The sequence below is a fragment of the Mustela putorius genome, unplaced genomic scaffold (genome assembly GCF_011764305.1).
Source record: "Mustela putorius furo isolate JIRA1106 unplaced genomic scaffold, ASM1176430v1.1 tig00000228_pilon_pilon_pilon, whole genome shotgun sequence".
Taxonomy (NCBI): Eukaryota; Metazoa; Chordata; class Mammalia; order Carnivora; family Mustelidae; genus Mustela; species Mustela putorius.
Window position 1 is genome coordinate 12,486,941 of NW_025421322.1, and position 13,469 is coordinate 12,500,409.

At 39.8% G+C, this 13,469-nt stretch overlaps 1 pseudogene; it reads right to left on the bottom strand.

Annotated features, from left to right (window-relative positions):
* Nucleotides 1-653: 653 nt before the first annotated feature.
* LOC101682457 lies at nucleotides 654-12,587 on the bottom strand (annotated as a pseudogene).
* Between the last annotated feature and the right edge of the window lie 882 nt (nucleotides 12,588-13,469).

Genomic DNA, 13,469 nt, shown 5'->3' on the forward strand with positions numbered 1-13,469 from the left:
AAATACCTACTTGGTTTAATTAATGATATACGATTGTCATGAATTAAAAATATTTCTTTATAGTTCCACTTACATAGCTTTTTAAAATGCAACCGATTCCAATAATCCTTATCAAGCAAATTAAATTAGTGTGCCTGGGTAGTTTGAATACAAACCATAAGCATTCCTTCTTTTTGATATTTAAAGGAAAATTTGACATTTAAATCACAGGCTTACCTTAGAAAAGACAGTGGGTTGGTTGCAGCCAAAATTATTTTAATCTTTTTGTACGGTGTAGGGAACCAGATGACTAATAGAACCAAATATTTCTGTATTTTTATTTCTATATTTCTATATTTCTTTATTTACTTTTTATTTATTTATTTTGCCTCACACTACTTTTTATTTGCAACATAATTCACTCAATTCTTCTAAACAATGACATAAAAGAGATTTCCTTGTGTATAAATAACTTACAGACCTTCCATAAAGGAAACGCTCAAATATACTAGAATAGATCGCCTGCTGCTACAACGTTCTCATAACCCACAGAGTTGATGCACAATCTATAAATACTCAAGGCAACGTTAAAAACTCAAGTACTTCAAGTTTCCCAAACTATATCAATATATTTAAAGTGCCTATATATATATTTAAGAATGATGATTGTCAATAAATTCTTTATAAAAATAAGTGCGATGGTTTGGTCCATCTAACTTTACCACTATGAAATATGAACATTTAGCTTTTAATATGTGGTCAGGCTTGTTCTACCTTCTCTCAACACTAATGCCAACGGAGAATCAAAAGGAACTCGCGGAGTGCTAAGATGTGAGGGTCAACCCAGTGATTCCCGTCACAGTGCATTCTGGGAGGAAGTAACTGGATTTGGGTGATAGGGTTTATTCTTCCTTCCCTGGTTTGGATAACCAGATAGACTAGGAGAAGGGTAGTGATGCTGATGGCCATTCCCTGGACACATTCCTGGCTTCTTTCTGGGCAAAGGGTGCCACCTTGGAGGAGGTAGGATTGTCACTTTGGAAACCTGGTACCCTGGGCTTGGGGCTGCCGTCCCCCAGTTGGGTTTCCCTTCTACTTCCTTACTTGTTTCTTCCTCTGAAGAAGAGGATCCTGAATAAAAATCAGAAGCAACGCTGTCAAGGGCCCTGGTAGCTTTTTTTTTTTTAAAGATTTTATTTATTTATTTGACAGAGATAGATCACAAGTAGGTAGAGAGGCAGGCAGAGAGAGAGGAGGAAGCAGGCTCCCCGCTGAGCAGAGAGCCCGATGCAGGACTCGATCCCCTGAGATCATGACCTGAGCCAAAGGCAGCAGCTTAACCCACTGAGCCACCCAGGCGCCCCCTGGTAGCTTTTATAGAGATGTCCTCCTTATTCTCATCCTCATTTTCATTTCTTTTTTCTTTCTTTTTTCTTTTTAGGATTTTATTTATTTATCGGACAGAGAGAGAGAGATACAGAGACAGAGAGTGGGAGCAGCAGAGGGAGAGGGAGAAGCAGGCTCCCCGCTTAACAAGGAGCCCGATGCGGGACTTGAGCCCTGGACTGTGGGATCATGACATGAGCCAAAGGCGTACGCTTAACCAACTGAGCCACCCAGGCGCCCCTCTCATCATCATTTTCAAAGCTGGCACCAGCGAACACATTGTTTTTCTCTCCGTCCCCACTGGCAGCACACCTCCCAAGGCGCCCGGCACCGAGTGAGCTCCTTTGGCAAACCCGGGTCCATGGACCAGGTGCCCCTGTTCACACAGGCTTCCAGAACCTCAGGATCTGCTCTGGAACATCGACACGAATGCCTCTGCAAGCCTGTCCTTTTGATGGTTTTTCTGGGTACCACTGATCTTTCTGTTTTTCTGGAAGTATAAGAGTCAATTTCTCAGCAAATCTCTCAACTGCCTTCCCTACCCCCCGCCAAAGTTACCATTTTCGAACTCGCCCGGTGAGAAAGAAAATGGCAGCAATTTCGTTCTTCACTTTCCCTCTGGCTCAGGGACTGTGGGGGTGCTCGGACTGCCGATGTGGCCACCACTGCACAATCCTGGGTGGGAACCCGGGCATCACCTCTGCACAATGAGCCTGGTCCCAGCCTATGACTCCCGCATCGTCTACATATTTCTCTTTAAATTATAAGATTTATCAAGTGGTAAGCTGGGAGTTATTTTGCTGTGTTATTTATAAGATATTTCAAGGAGAGAACCAAAAGACGTATTAGCATTTTACTGGAAATTACCTCTCCACTTCCCTATTGCCTATCTATTTATATCCAATCTTATTGCATAAAAGATTGAATGTGGCTTGCAAAATTACATAAAATACTTAGATAGCATAAATAAAAGCAGAGGAAAGGGAAGAAACGACCTAAAACATAACTAGGAATGATGGTAAAACGTACATCATAAAAATCCACACAGTTGCTACAGCTAAGTGACTGATTTGGCCCCCAGCATTCCATCAAGTTCACCGGCAAGGGGAAGCCTGATCAATTCCTCAACCACAGGGTGTATAACACAGAACATCAATTTATCAGGATGAATATGATTATTGTCCTAAGATCAGACAGGATGTGCTTACTAATGTACTTATATTTTACCTCAGTATAGGCTGGTGATCTTAGTAGAGAGAAATTTAATAAAATCAGTTCTGCAAGGAGGAAATAGCTGCTGGTGACTTGCCTCTCCTTATTTACCTACCTGCTGTAATCAGCGTGACTAGGTAAGAATTACAGTACACACAGCATGCTGCTGCCGAACAGTCCCTTATGAAGAATACCCCTGTGTCTTTCCAAATTATCATTTTAGTTTCCATGCAATGTATTTCTAAGAAAACACTGAAGCAAATAATAATAATAATAATAATAATAATAATAATGTATCTTTAACAATATCATTCAAGAAAAAACAACCAATGATCTAGACTTCTACTATAGGCTTTTTGTTTGCTGTTGTATAATGAGAATTAGATTTTTACCATTTAAAAACTCAGAAATATTCTCTCTCTTTTCTATTTGCATAAAGTCTGTGGAGTTCAGCACTGCGTCAACCACATTATTACAAATCTCTGGTTATTTTAATTTTTTATCATAAAGATGGGTAAAGATTATATCATTTGGCAGAGTCATGATGACAAGCAAATAGCAGTGTTTTTAAAAAGGAAAATGCAGAATATTACTTTGTGACACACAAGTGTTTCACCTTATAAATACAAGGTTAAAAAGAAAATGGTTTTAAATCAACCATTGGGTGTAGGTGAGAATTTTAGATTCCAACTGAACAAGAATTACTTGCACAATGGCTATATGCTAAGCAACTTACCAAAGGTGTTCACACAAATATCCCAAAGTAAGTGTCTTGGCAACAGCTCTGGGAAGTGGGGGCTATCATTCCTATTTCACAGATAAAGCAGCTGGGGCAGTAATGCTATAGTCAGTAAACTTTTTCTGTAAAGGGACAGAGAGTGATTATTTTAGACATTGTGGAGCAGTAAGTCTTTGTCACAACCACTCAGCTCTGCAGCTGTCATGGGGAAGGTATAGACTGTTCTAAAAGGAATGGGTGTGCCTCTGCTCCAGTGAAACCACAGCCACAAAAGAGATGGCAGATCCACTAAACAGATCCTTGAGCCATAACCGGCATACCTCTGGAGCTCAGTATTTTTCCCAGTCCCTCGTAGTTTCTTTAGTACCTAGACTCCCATTTTAAAATAAGGAGTTATTATTGATGGACAACTTTGGGCTAGTTGTTTTTAACCTAGCCAAAATAATATCCCAGAAAACTTGTTAGAAAAATGTTTTAAAACATTCAATCAATTATCTACTAATGGTTTTATGGGCGTGCTGACAAATACACTTCAACAATGTCTTTGTTGACTTCACAGGTACCATCTTCTTTTTGTTACTGAGAAGAAGAATTGTCTAAAGTCAATGATTTATTTCTACATTAAAAAAAATAGAAAAAGAAGAGCAAATCAAACCCAAATCACAAATAAGGAAGGAGACTATAAAGATAAGAGTAGGGGTGCCTGGGTGGCTCAGTCGGTTAAGTGTCTTGACTTCAACTCAGGTCATGATTGCAGGGTCCTGGGATTGAGTCCAATAGGGGTGTGCTTCTCCCTCTTCCCATCCCTGCTCATGCTCTCTCTCTTTCAAATAAATAAACAAAATCTTTAAAAGGAGGAAAAAAAGATAGGACTAGAAATCAATGAAATAGAAAACAGAAAAACCAATGCAGAATATCAGTAAAACCAAAATCTGATTGTTGAGAACCATAAAGTGGGTAAACCTCTCTTTTTTTTAAGATTTTATTTATTTTTTTGAGAGAGAGAGCATGAAAGGGGGTATGATCAGAGGGAGAAGCAGACTCCCTGTTGAGCAGGGAGCCTGATGTGGGACTTGATCCTGGGGCTCCAGGATCATGACCTGAGCTGAAGGCAGTTGCTTAACCAACTGAGCCACCCAGGCACCCCAGTGGTGTAGACCTCTAGAGGACAAATCAGAGAGCTAGTATTTTTACCCTGGGATCACAAATGACACTGAGACTCAGAGCAGTGAATATATATTCTTGTGGTTTTCTACCCATGAAGTGACAGGATCTTAAACCCAAGTGTGCTGTGTCTAAGTTCCACTTGATTTTCTCTGTGCCAGCAGTGAACAGACTGCACTGTGGACTACAGGGCATTTCGAACAGACATGTTTTCCTGTCTCTTTTCTCTCAACCTTAAATGAATGACCAATCACTAGAAGTGGAATTGGAATACTTTTAGGACCTGAAGTTAGACACACACACCACATTACCATTTGTCAGACAGTAACATGATAGTGTATTTCCAGAGTCACAGCATAGGACTGTACAGCAGAGAACTCAGGTCAACACTAGGCACACGATGACCTGGATGAGTAGTTCCCCATGGGCCGCTTTCACTACCATAGCTGCTGGTTGTTCTGGCTCATTCATTCATTAAACAGACATTTACTGAGTGTCTGCTATGCGCTAGACACATAGCAGAGTCTATGGGATAGACTCTGAGGATGCAAAGCTTATGAGGGATCTTAGAGGTTAGTGGGGAAAATGAGCAAAAAGGAAAAATGATTGTAATAGATAATAGTGAGAGCAGAATGCCCTGGTAACTCTTAGGAGAGACTTCTAACTTAGAGAACCAATGAATATCAGGATTTGCCTCTATTCTCTTACGGTTCGGGCTTTTCACTCCTTGGCCACTAGGATTCCTCGGATTCCTGCTCCACAGAGCTAGTGCTGCCCTGAAGGTCAAAGCAGGAATGGCCTTGTTCCTGGCTCCTTGATGGGAAGATTATGGTGGACTCTTGGAGGTGTTGGTCATTAGAGATCTCTTGGGTAAGTTAACCTATAAAGTAAATAAACCTTTGTCTGTGACGATTGACTGTCTTTCTTTTTAATGTCAAAGTTATTAGGCTAACAGTCCCCATCTGTGACAAAGCTGAGAAGAAACACAGGAAGGGAATGGGATGGAGAAACCTCCTTCTGCCAGAGCTCCAAATCCCTCCAGCAGAGAAGCCGTGAGTGTCTTGCTTATGACGAAATCCTTCTCCCACCTGAACTAGCGCTGGATTGCACTTGACATCAAATGTATAAATGGATGAATGAACAATAGACGCATGAAAGTACTAGCCAGGGAATGTGGCTGTTTCAGTGGATAGGAAAGAATGTTCTAAGCAGAGTGAACAGCATATGAAAAAAAAAAAAATCAGGGAGAATATCAGAAGTTCCAGCAACTGAAAATAGACCAGACTAGCAAGAGTTGAGTATAAAGGGATTTATAAGATGTGAAAGTTAGAAATGTAATTCTGAGTCCAGTCCCTGCTTGGTTCAATCATTGGCATCATAACTTTGTTCAGTAAATTCTTACCCTGTCTATAGACTGGGTAAACATTCCCTAGCATATCATAATATCTAGCTAATAAAACATCAAACTACTTTTTCTTTATCAATTTCCATTTATCAGGGTATCAATAAACAGTCTATCATTGTGAGTATAAGCACATGCAAGATTTAAAACACATACTGTATTTATAATTTTCCCCAATTTTGGTGACTTTATCTGAGTTTTCATGGTTAGGAAATTTGGAAAATCATTCTGTAATTTAAAAATACTGTTAATCAATTTGAAAATTAACATTTTCTTTCTTGTGCTTGCAGCAATAACTTCTGAGAACTTTATTTCAATTAGAAATGTCCAATTATAATAAATGCCTCTAATGAAGATGTAAAAGGACAAGAATGAAAGTGAAGAAATGGGAACATTGGAGAGATGGGATCTAAAGGGCAACCATTATTCAGTTTCTTGTAATTGCCTTCAGAATTCTCTACCTCTCTTAGAAGGAAGAGATCTGAATGATGTATAATGTTGGTACTTTGGGAGTTCTTCCAGGCGGTTCACATAATTGGGAATACAAGTGCATGTGAGGTCCAGCATATCCATCTGAATACTTCAGGATAACCATATTAATTTTGAAGTACACTAGGAGGTTGCCTGGGTGGCTCAGTGGGTTAAGCCTCTGCCTTTGGCTCAGTCATGATCTCGGGGTCCTGGGATCCAGCCCCGCATTGGGCTCTCTGCTCAGCAGGGAGCCTGCTTCCGCCTCTCTCTCTCTCTCTCTGCCTGCCTCTCTGCCTAATTGTGATCTCTCTCTCTTTCTGTCAAATAAATAATAAAATCTTTTAAAAAAAAATAAAGTGCACTAGGAAATAAAGGGATTTTCCTTCCCTATTGTTCTTAGATCCCTATTGTCTTGTTCAGATACACGTGTGAAAAATGTTGAAGAACATAAATTTCCAAGTGTCCCCATCTATTCAATTTAACCTATGAGCTCATAGTTAAACTGTAAGAAATGTTTAAATGTGTCAGCCTTAATTCTTAATTACTAGGATGTTAATTCTGCCAGCTCGTGTAGCACACATGTGGGAATGTTTCCTGACCAGCTCATAAGAAGTGATTAAAATTCAAGGATTCTGCTAGACTTGCAATCACATGAGTAGCATAAGCACCAAAGCCTATTTGAATGAAATCCATAGCACGATGTTTTCTTTCAGCAAAGCAGCATCTAGCAAAGGATGGAACTACACATGGAAATCGATGTTTGTGTAAGCTGACAGATTTGAAGTCCAGATGTAGGGGAAATTCTGACAAACTTGTCCCTACTAATAATAATCATTTTTTGCTCAATTTTGCCCATAAGGAAGCCTAAGGCTTTTAGGAAACTCCACAGGAGTCTATGTAATAAATATGTGTCTATTTGTCTATTTGTCTATTGTCTATTAAGGTTTTGGTTCCATGATGTAGTTTAATTCTCACATTTCTATGAGTTAGAGAGGTTGGTTTTAGCACCTCTGTTTTCCTGATATGGAAAGAGGATGACAAACTTGACCCATGACAGAGCTAAGAAGAGGAATATCCAGGATTTGAATTGAAGTCTAACTCCAAAGCCTCTGCTTTTTCTTCTCTACCCACAAAGAGCCAATCCTACATGAGCCTTTTGAAACACGCAGAAAGGGACTTGGGACATGTAGCAACTTTATTCCTCATGCTTATACATCAGTCCTTGTCTTTCCTTCAGAATAAAAGGGATGCTTCATTGTCATGGGGAAAAGTCTGGAATAACCTAGCCTGTAGAAAAGCTTGTGTAAAGTACTCTGGACAGAAGAGACCCAGAGTGAATATATTCTGTTTACTATGGTTTCACATTTAAATATTGTTCTATATACAAAAACCTGAAATCTGTGGCTGCCGATATAATTACAGAGGCAGAGAACATCCTCTCACAGCCACCTTGAATGTGAAACATTTCTACAAGAAACTTTCTCCAAAAATATTGCTATCGCAATAAAAAAATTAACTATAATCCCCTCCCGGATTCCAATTATGGAAAATCTGCCTCAACAAAATTCTATTTAAAAAAGAAATAAGGGGGCACCTGGGTGGCTCAGTGGGTTAAGCCTCTGCCTTCGGCTCAGGTCATGATCTCAGGGTCCTGGGGTCAAGCCCTGCATCGGGCTCTCTGCTCAGCAAGGAGCCTGCTTCCCCCTCGCTCTCTCTCTCTGTGTGCTCTTCTGCCTACTTGTGATCTCTCTCTCTGTGTCAAATAAATAAATAAAATCTTTTTAGAAAAATAAATAAAAATAAAAATAAAAATAAAAAAGAAGTAAGACACAAAACAAATGGGGTTGCGGGGGGTGGAGGGAGAGGGTGGTGGGGTTATGGGCATTGGGGAAGGTATGTGCTATGAAGTGTGTAAATTCACAGATTTACAGATTCACAGATCTGTACCCCTGGAGCTGATAATACATTATAAGTTAATTAAAAAAAAGAAGAAAGAAAGAAAGAAAGAAAGAAAGAAAGAAAGAAAGAAAGAAAGAAAGAAAGAAAGAAAAAGAAATAAGGTACAGAATGAACCACAGATTTCCTCAGGGAAACTGGGGTAAGGACAGGACTTGTGATGAAATTCCTCCATAGATTTCCTTTTCTGCTGGTCTTCCTTAGGTATTCAAACAACATAAGAGCCAAGAATGCTCAGAGATGGCCACTGAAGGGACGTCTGCTGGATGAGAACAGGAGGAGAAGGGGAGAACGAGGCCTCCAAGACTCCTGTTCATAATGCGTCTGTCGGGAATTCTACCCAGCTACACCCCTAATTCTCCAACAGCTCTTCCTCCTTATGACTCTTCCCAGATACTTTATCTCCCATGCATTTGGAAATGATTTCAAAGTGAGAGCTATAAGTAAACAGAAGTACCACTGCCTGTCATGCCTTAACTAGATGCAGCATAGACGTTAGAAACATGGACTCCGGAGCCATTTTGGTTGGATTTGTATCATAGCTTTGCCATAGACTTGGGCATATTGAATATGCTTCGCTTCTCCATATCTGTAATGGGTAATAGCAGTGTCCCCTTCTCAGAGTCGTGGTGAGGATTAACTGTGGAACGCCAGTGCCTGGAACAGAGTAGGTTTTCAGAAAATGTTAGCTATTTTAAATATTTTGAAGAAGTAGTTAGTTGAATTCTCCTCTTCCATACCCTTATACAGTTGATCCTTAAAACAATATGGATTTGAACTGCACAGGTACACTTACAGATTTTTTTTTATTGTAGTTCTATATATGGATTTTCCTTATGGCTTTCTTATTAACATTTTCTTTTCTCCAGCTTACTTTATGGTAAGAATACAGTGTATAATACATATGACATACAAAATATGTATTAACTGCCTGTTTATGTTATTAGCAAGGCTTCTGGTCAACAGTACACTATTACTAGTTAAGTTTGAGGGGAGTCAAAAGTTATGGATATTTCCAGGGCAAGTGCACAGAGGTTGGTGCCCTTAGCTCCCAAGTTGTTCAAGAGTCAACTCTACTCTACTTCAAGAGTCAACTCAACTCTACCATTGGCAAGTTCAGTTTAATTGTGAAAAACAGGATCTTTGCTCCAACCTTCATCAGATTCTCATAAATTACTCAGAGAAAAATATCCCATCTGTCCATAAACAATATTTCAAACATCACTGATCACTAACTTCCCTCCACTCGAAGCTTTTCTGTGCTCCTGCACTTTATATTACATGTTTGTACTGAGTTGAAAGAGGAGCGTTCACACTTTGCCATGTTTATTTTCTTCAGCTTTTAATGTGAGTAATAAATATTTTCATTTATTTTTTAATTCAGTCTTGGTGACAACCCACCCAATGGCATGCAATCTTTTCACGTGTTTTTCCCCCCAATGTAAACACATGGCCATTAAAACCAACAACTGTTGTTTTGCTTTCTTTTAAATCCTACAAACAATTAGATTTACAGATGGAAACCCACTAGTGCCAGTTGTCTGGGGACTTTCTAGATGTAAGCACTGAAAGTCCTATGTCCAGAGAACTCCTTTGATCCTGGACAAACCAGGACACTTTATTCATATTGGACAAATATATTGCAGTTGTCTTTAAAATATCCCAAACCACGAGGCATCCAGGTGGCTGAGTCAGTTAAGTGTCTGACTCTTGATTTCAGCACAGGTAATGATCTCAGGGTCCTGGGATCGAGCCCATGTCAAGCTTCATGCTCAGTAGGGAGTCTGCTTGAGGATTTTCTCCCTCTCCTTCAGCCCCTCCTCCATACACTTATGCGCTCTCTCTCTCTCTCTAAAATAAAAATAGAAACTTATTAAAAAATTATCCAAAATCATTAAATAAGCATAGTGAAAATAGCACTGTACTTGGGACTCAGAATTGCTGGTTTCAAGAAAATACGGGGTGGTTTTTTTTTTTTAAGATTTTATTTATTTATTTGACAAACAGAGATCACAAGTAGGCAGAGAGGCAGACAGAGAGACAGGAGGAAGCAGGCTCCCCGCTGAGCAGAGAGCCCGATGTGGGGCTCCATTCCAGGACCCTGGGACCATGACCTGAGCCGAAGGCAGAGGCTTAACACACTGAGCCACCCAGGTGCCCCGAAAGTAAGGATTTTGCCTTCCACTCTCTCTGTGACTTTGGCAAATCAGTCCCAACATTCAAGGTTCTCATTAATAAAACGAAATTGTAATATTGTTCTTTGTTACCTAAGGACTGCTGTCAAGGCTATCCTCATAATGGTCATGCACACAGAGTCTTAATGAAGAGTTGCACATGTTTTCTCATCTGATCTTAAAATTTAGTACAGAAGTTGCTAAATGATATGAGGTAGCCTGTCTGTCCGTGGTGGTTACTAAAATTTAGAAGTTAAAAAGTGAGGTATTATATATGAAGTTTTAGTTCTTTTGTGTAGACATTTCATGTCTAAACATATCCACAAACAACTCCATTTTATGTCTAATCAACAATAAAAATTCACATCTCTTCTAGTATTCCAATATTTTCTGCTGTGGGAGTTTCCAAACCCTCCCTTTAACTTTTGTAGTTCAAATGCCTTCTTAGGTCAAAAAGAATTCATAAGAAAAGAGCATCTTAAGTTCTTCTTTCATCAGTGAGCATTTTCACATATAGTTCTACAGATACTATTTTTCTGGGATAACGCATTTCTTCATAACTACACAATATGCTTATGTACACTCAGATTCAGAAAATAGACTTCGGCTCATCCCTTTACAAGCTTTGTGACCTTGAGCCAGATGAGTGGTCTCGTGGTGCCCAAATCTGTGCATTTATAGAACTCAAATAATAATAGTACCTACCACCTTGGATTCTTGTTGTTGTTGTTTTAAAAACTTATTTATTTATTTATTTATTTATTTACGAGAGATAGATAAAGTGTGGGAGAGTGGGGGTGGGGGGAGGGTCAGAGGGAGAAGGAGAATCTTAAGCAGACTCTGCACTGAGGGCAACCATGTTTATCTTCTCAAGGAGCATTACAAATGCTTTGAGGGAAGAGATCCTGGGTCATGGGTCAAGCAAGGCTATCCTAGAGAACATTGTGTTTATTCTCTGCCTTTAATTTAGGAAAGGGGCCTGACCTTTCTATGCATTCATTTCCTTATAAGCTTCATCTATGATCTGCTGTTGAAAACCTTAATCCCAAATCATTTCCAGATTTCGGATATGCTTAGTCTTTAATAACTTCTCTTCACAAATAGGACATCAGGACTTTTTAACATTTCAGGCACATACCAGGGTCAACAAAAATAGCTTCTGTCTCTATCTCAGTGCCCACTATTTTGAATATTTGTGTTAATAATGTGCTTCTCCGGTGCTCCAAACCAAAAGATTGTCGTCTTCAAAGAAATGTTGCCAAATCGTCACTATTTACTCCATTAGAAAACTGAAGCATTGTTTTCCATGTAATTCAGTAAATATGTGGGTATATATATATTTTTTTAAGATTTTATTTGTTTATATGAGAGAGAGAAAATGAGAAAGCAAGCATGAGAGCAGGGAAGGTCAGAGGGAGAAGGAGACTCCCCACTGAGTGGGGAGTCTGATGTGGGACTTGATCCTGGCACTCCAGGATTATGATCTGAGCTGAAGGCAGTCGCTTAAGCAACTGAGCCACCCAGATGCCCAAATGTGGGTATATTTGAGGATATCTCCACCAGCTACACTGTGGTCAGGTGAGACCATGGTGACCATTTAACACAACACCCTCCAAACACACACCTTCAAGTCCTGTCCCCCTGTCCCTGCTCTCCCATCCTCTCCTTAGTCTCTCCCAAATTCTGCAGTGTGAGTCACCTTTCACCCACAGGGGAGATGATTAGTAATGTACTGCTGGGTACAATCATTAAAAGTGCTACTATTTATACGACGCATGCTGAAACGAAGCCCATCATATCTTACGTGGCTTTTTTAGTTGCCAAGCTTCTCCTTTAACACTCTCAACAACATGGTACCTGCTACTCAGTGTTCTTCATTGGAGAAACAAAAATGCCTTAAAGAAAGTAATGAGATCTTTTCATTTTCTTCTACCTTGTGTATTTAATCATTAAGGGCAGATGAGGATGGCATTTAAGGAGTGAGCAGTGGCTGCGGGGAAGCGTACATGGCCATTAGCCACAGTGACCCATGATTCAGCTGAGTCCCACCACGACCCAGGTTATCCTGATCTTCATAGTCCAGTTCCTGTACCTGCAGAAGCATCATCCCAGAATCAGAAGATCATGGAGCTATACAGGCCTAGAGTTGAGTCCTCCAAACAAACGTGACTCAGGCTGTCCATTTTCACCTGTTTAAATTTCCTATTGGTGTGCTTCAGAGATTCAAGTTCAGCAGTGTACCCTGGGCTTTGTCTTATGGACGGTTCATGTTCTTCCTCACGTTCATTTCCACATTTCTCTGCTACATTCCAGACTGCTTTATCTTGTTTGATTCTCCTAATTAATGTAGCTTTTCTTTTACTCTCTTACTAATATGGAGAACCATTTCTTTATTTTCTTTAAGTTCTTTGCATTCTGGAGATTAGAATTCATATCCCATTAATGCACCCTCTCTTAAGTAACAAGCATAATAAGTTACTGAGTTCTGATTCCTTTTCATGGGTTTTCGTCACATCTTCTCTCTCCCTTTTTTAATCCCTCTGTCACAGTCCTAAAGAAAACAATAAAAACCCCAGTTTACAGAGGCGCCTGGGTGGCTCATTAGGTTAAAGCCCCTGCCTTTGGCTCAGGTCATGGTCCCAGAGTCCTGGGATCGGGCTCCCTGCTCAGCAGAGAGCCTGCTTCCTCCTCTCTCTCTGCCTGCTTCTCTGCCTACTTGTGATCTCCATATGTCAAATAAATAAATAAAATATAAAAAACAAAATAAAAACAAAACAAAAAACAAAAAACAAAAACCCCAGTTTACAGAAGGACTATTCTGGGTCAGGCACTTGGCCTACATTTTCTCTAAATCCTTGCCATTAATGAAGGGAGTTACTGTCTCTATGTGTCTCTTCTCTATTTTACTCATTATGATCTGATATAAACATATTTGCTTTATTTATATGTCTATTGGTCGCCTCAACTAACCAGAATGTAAGCTCTA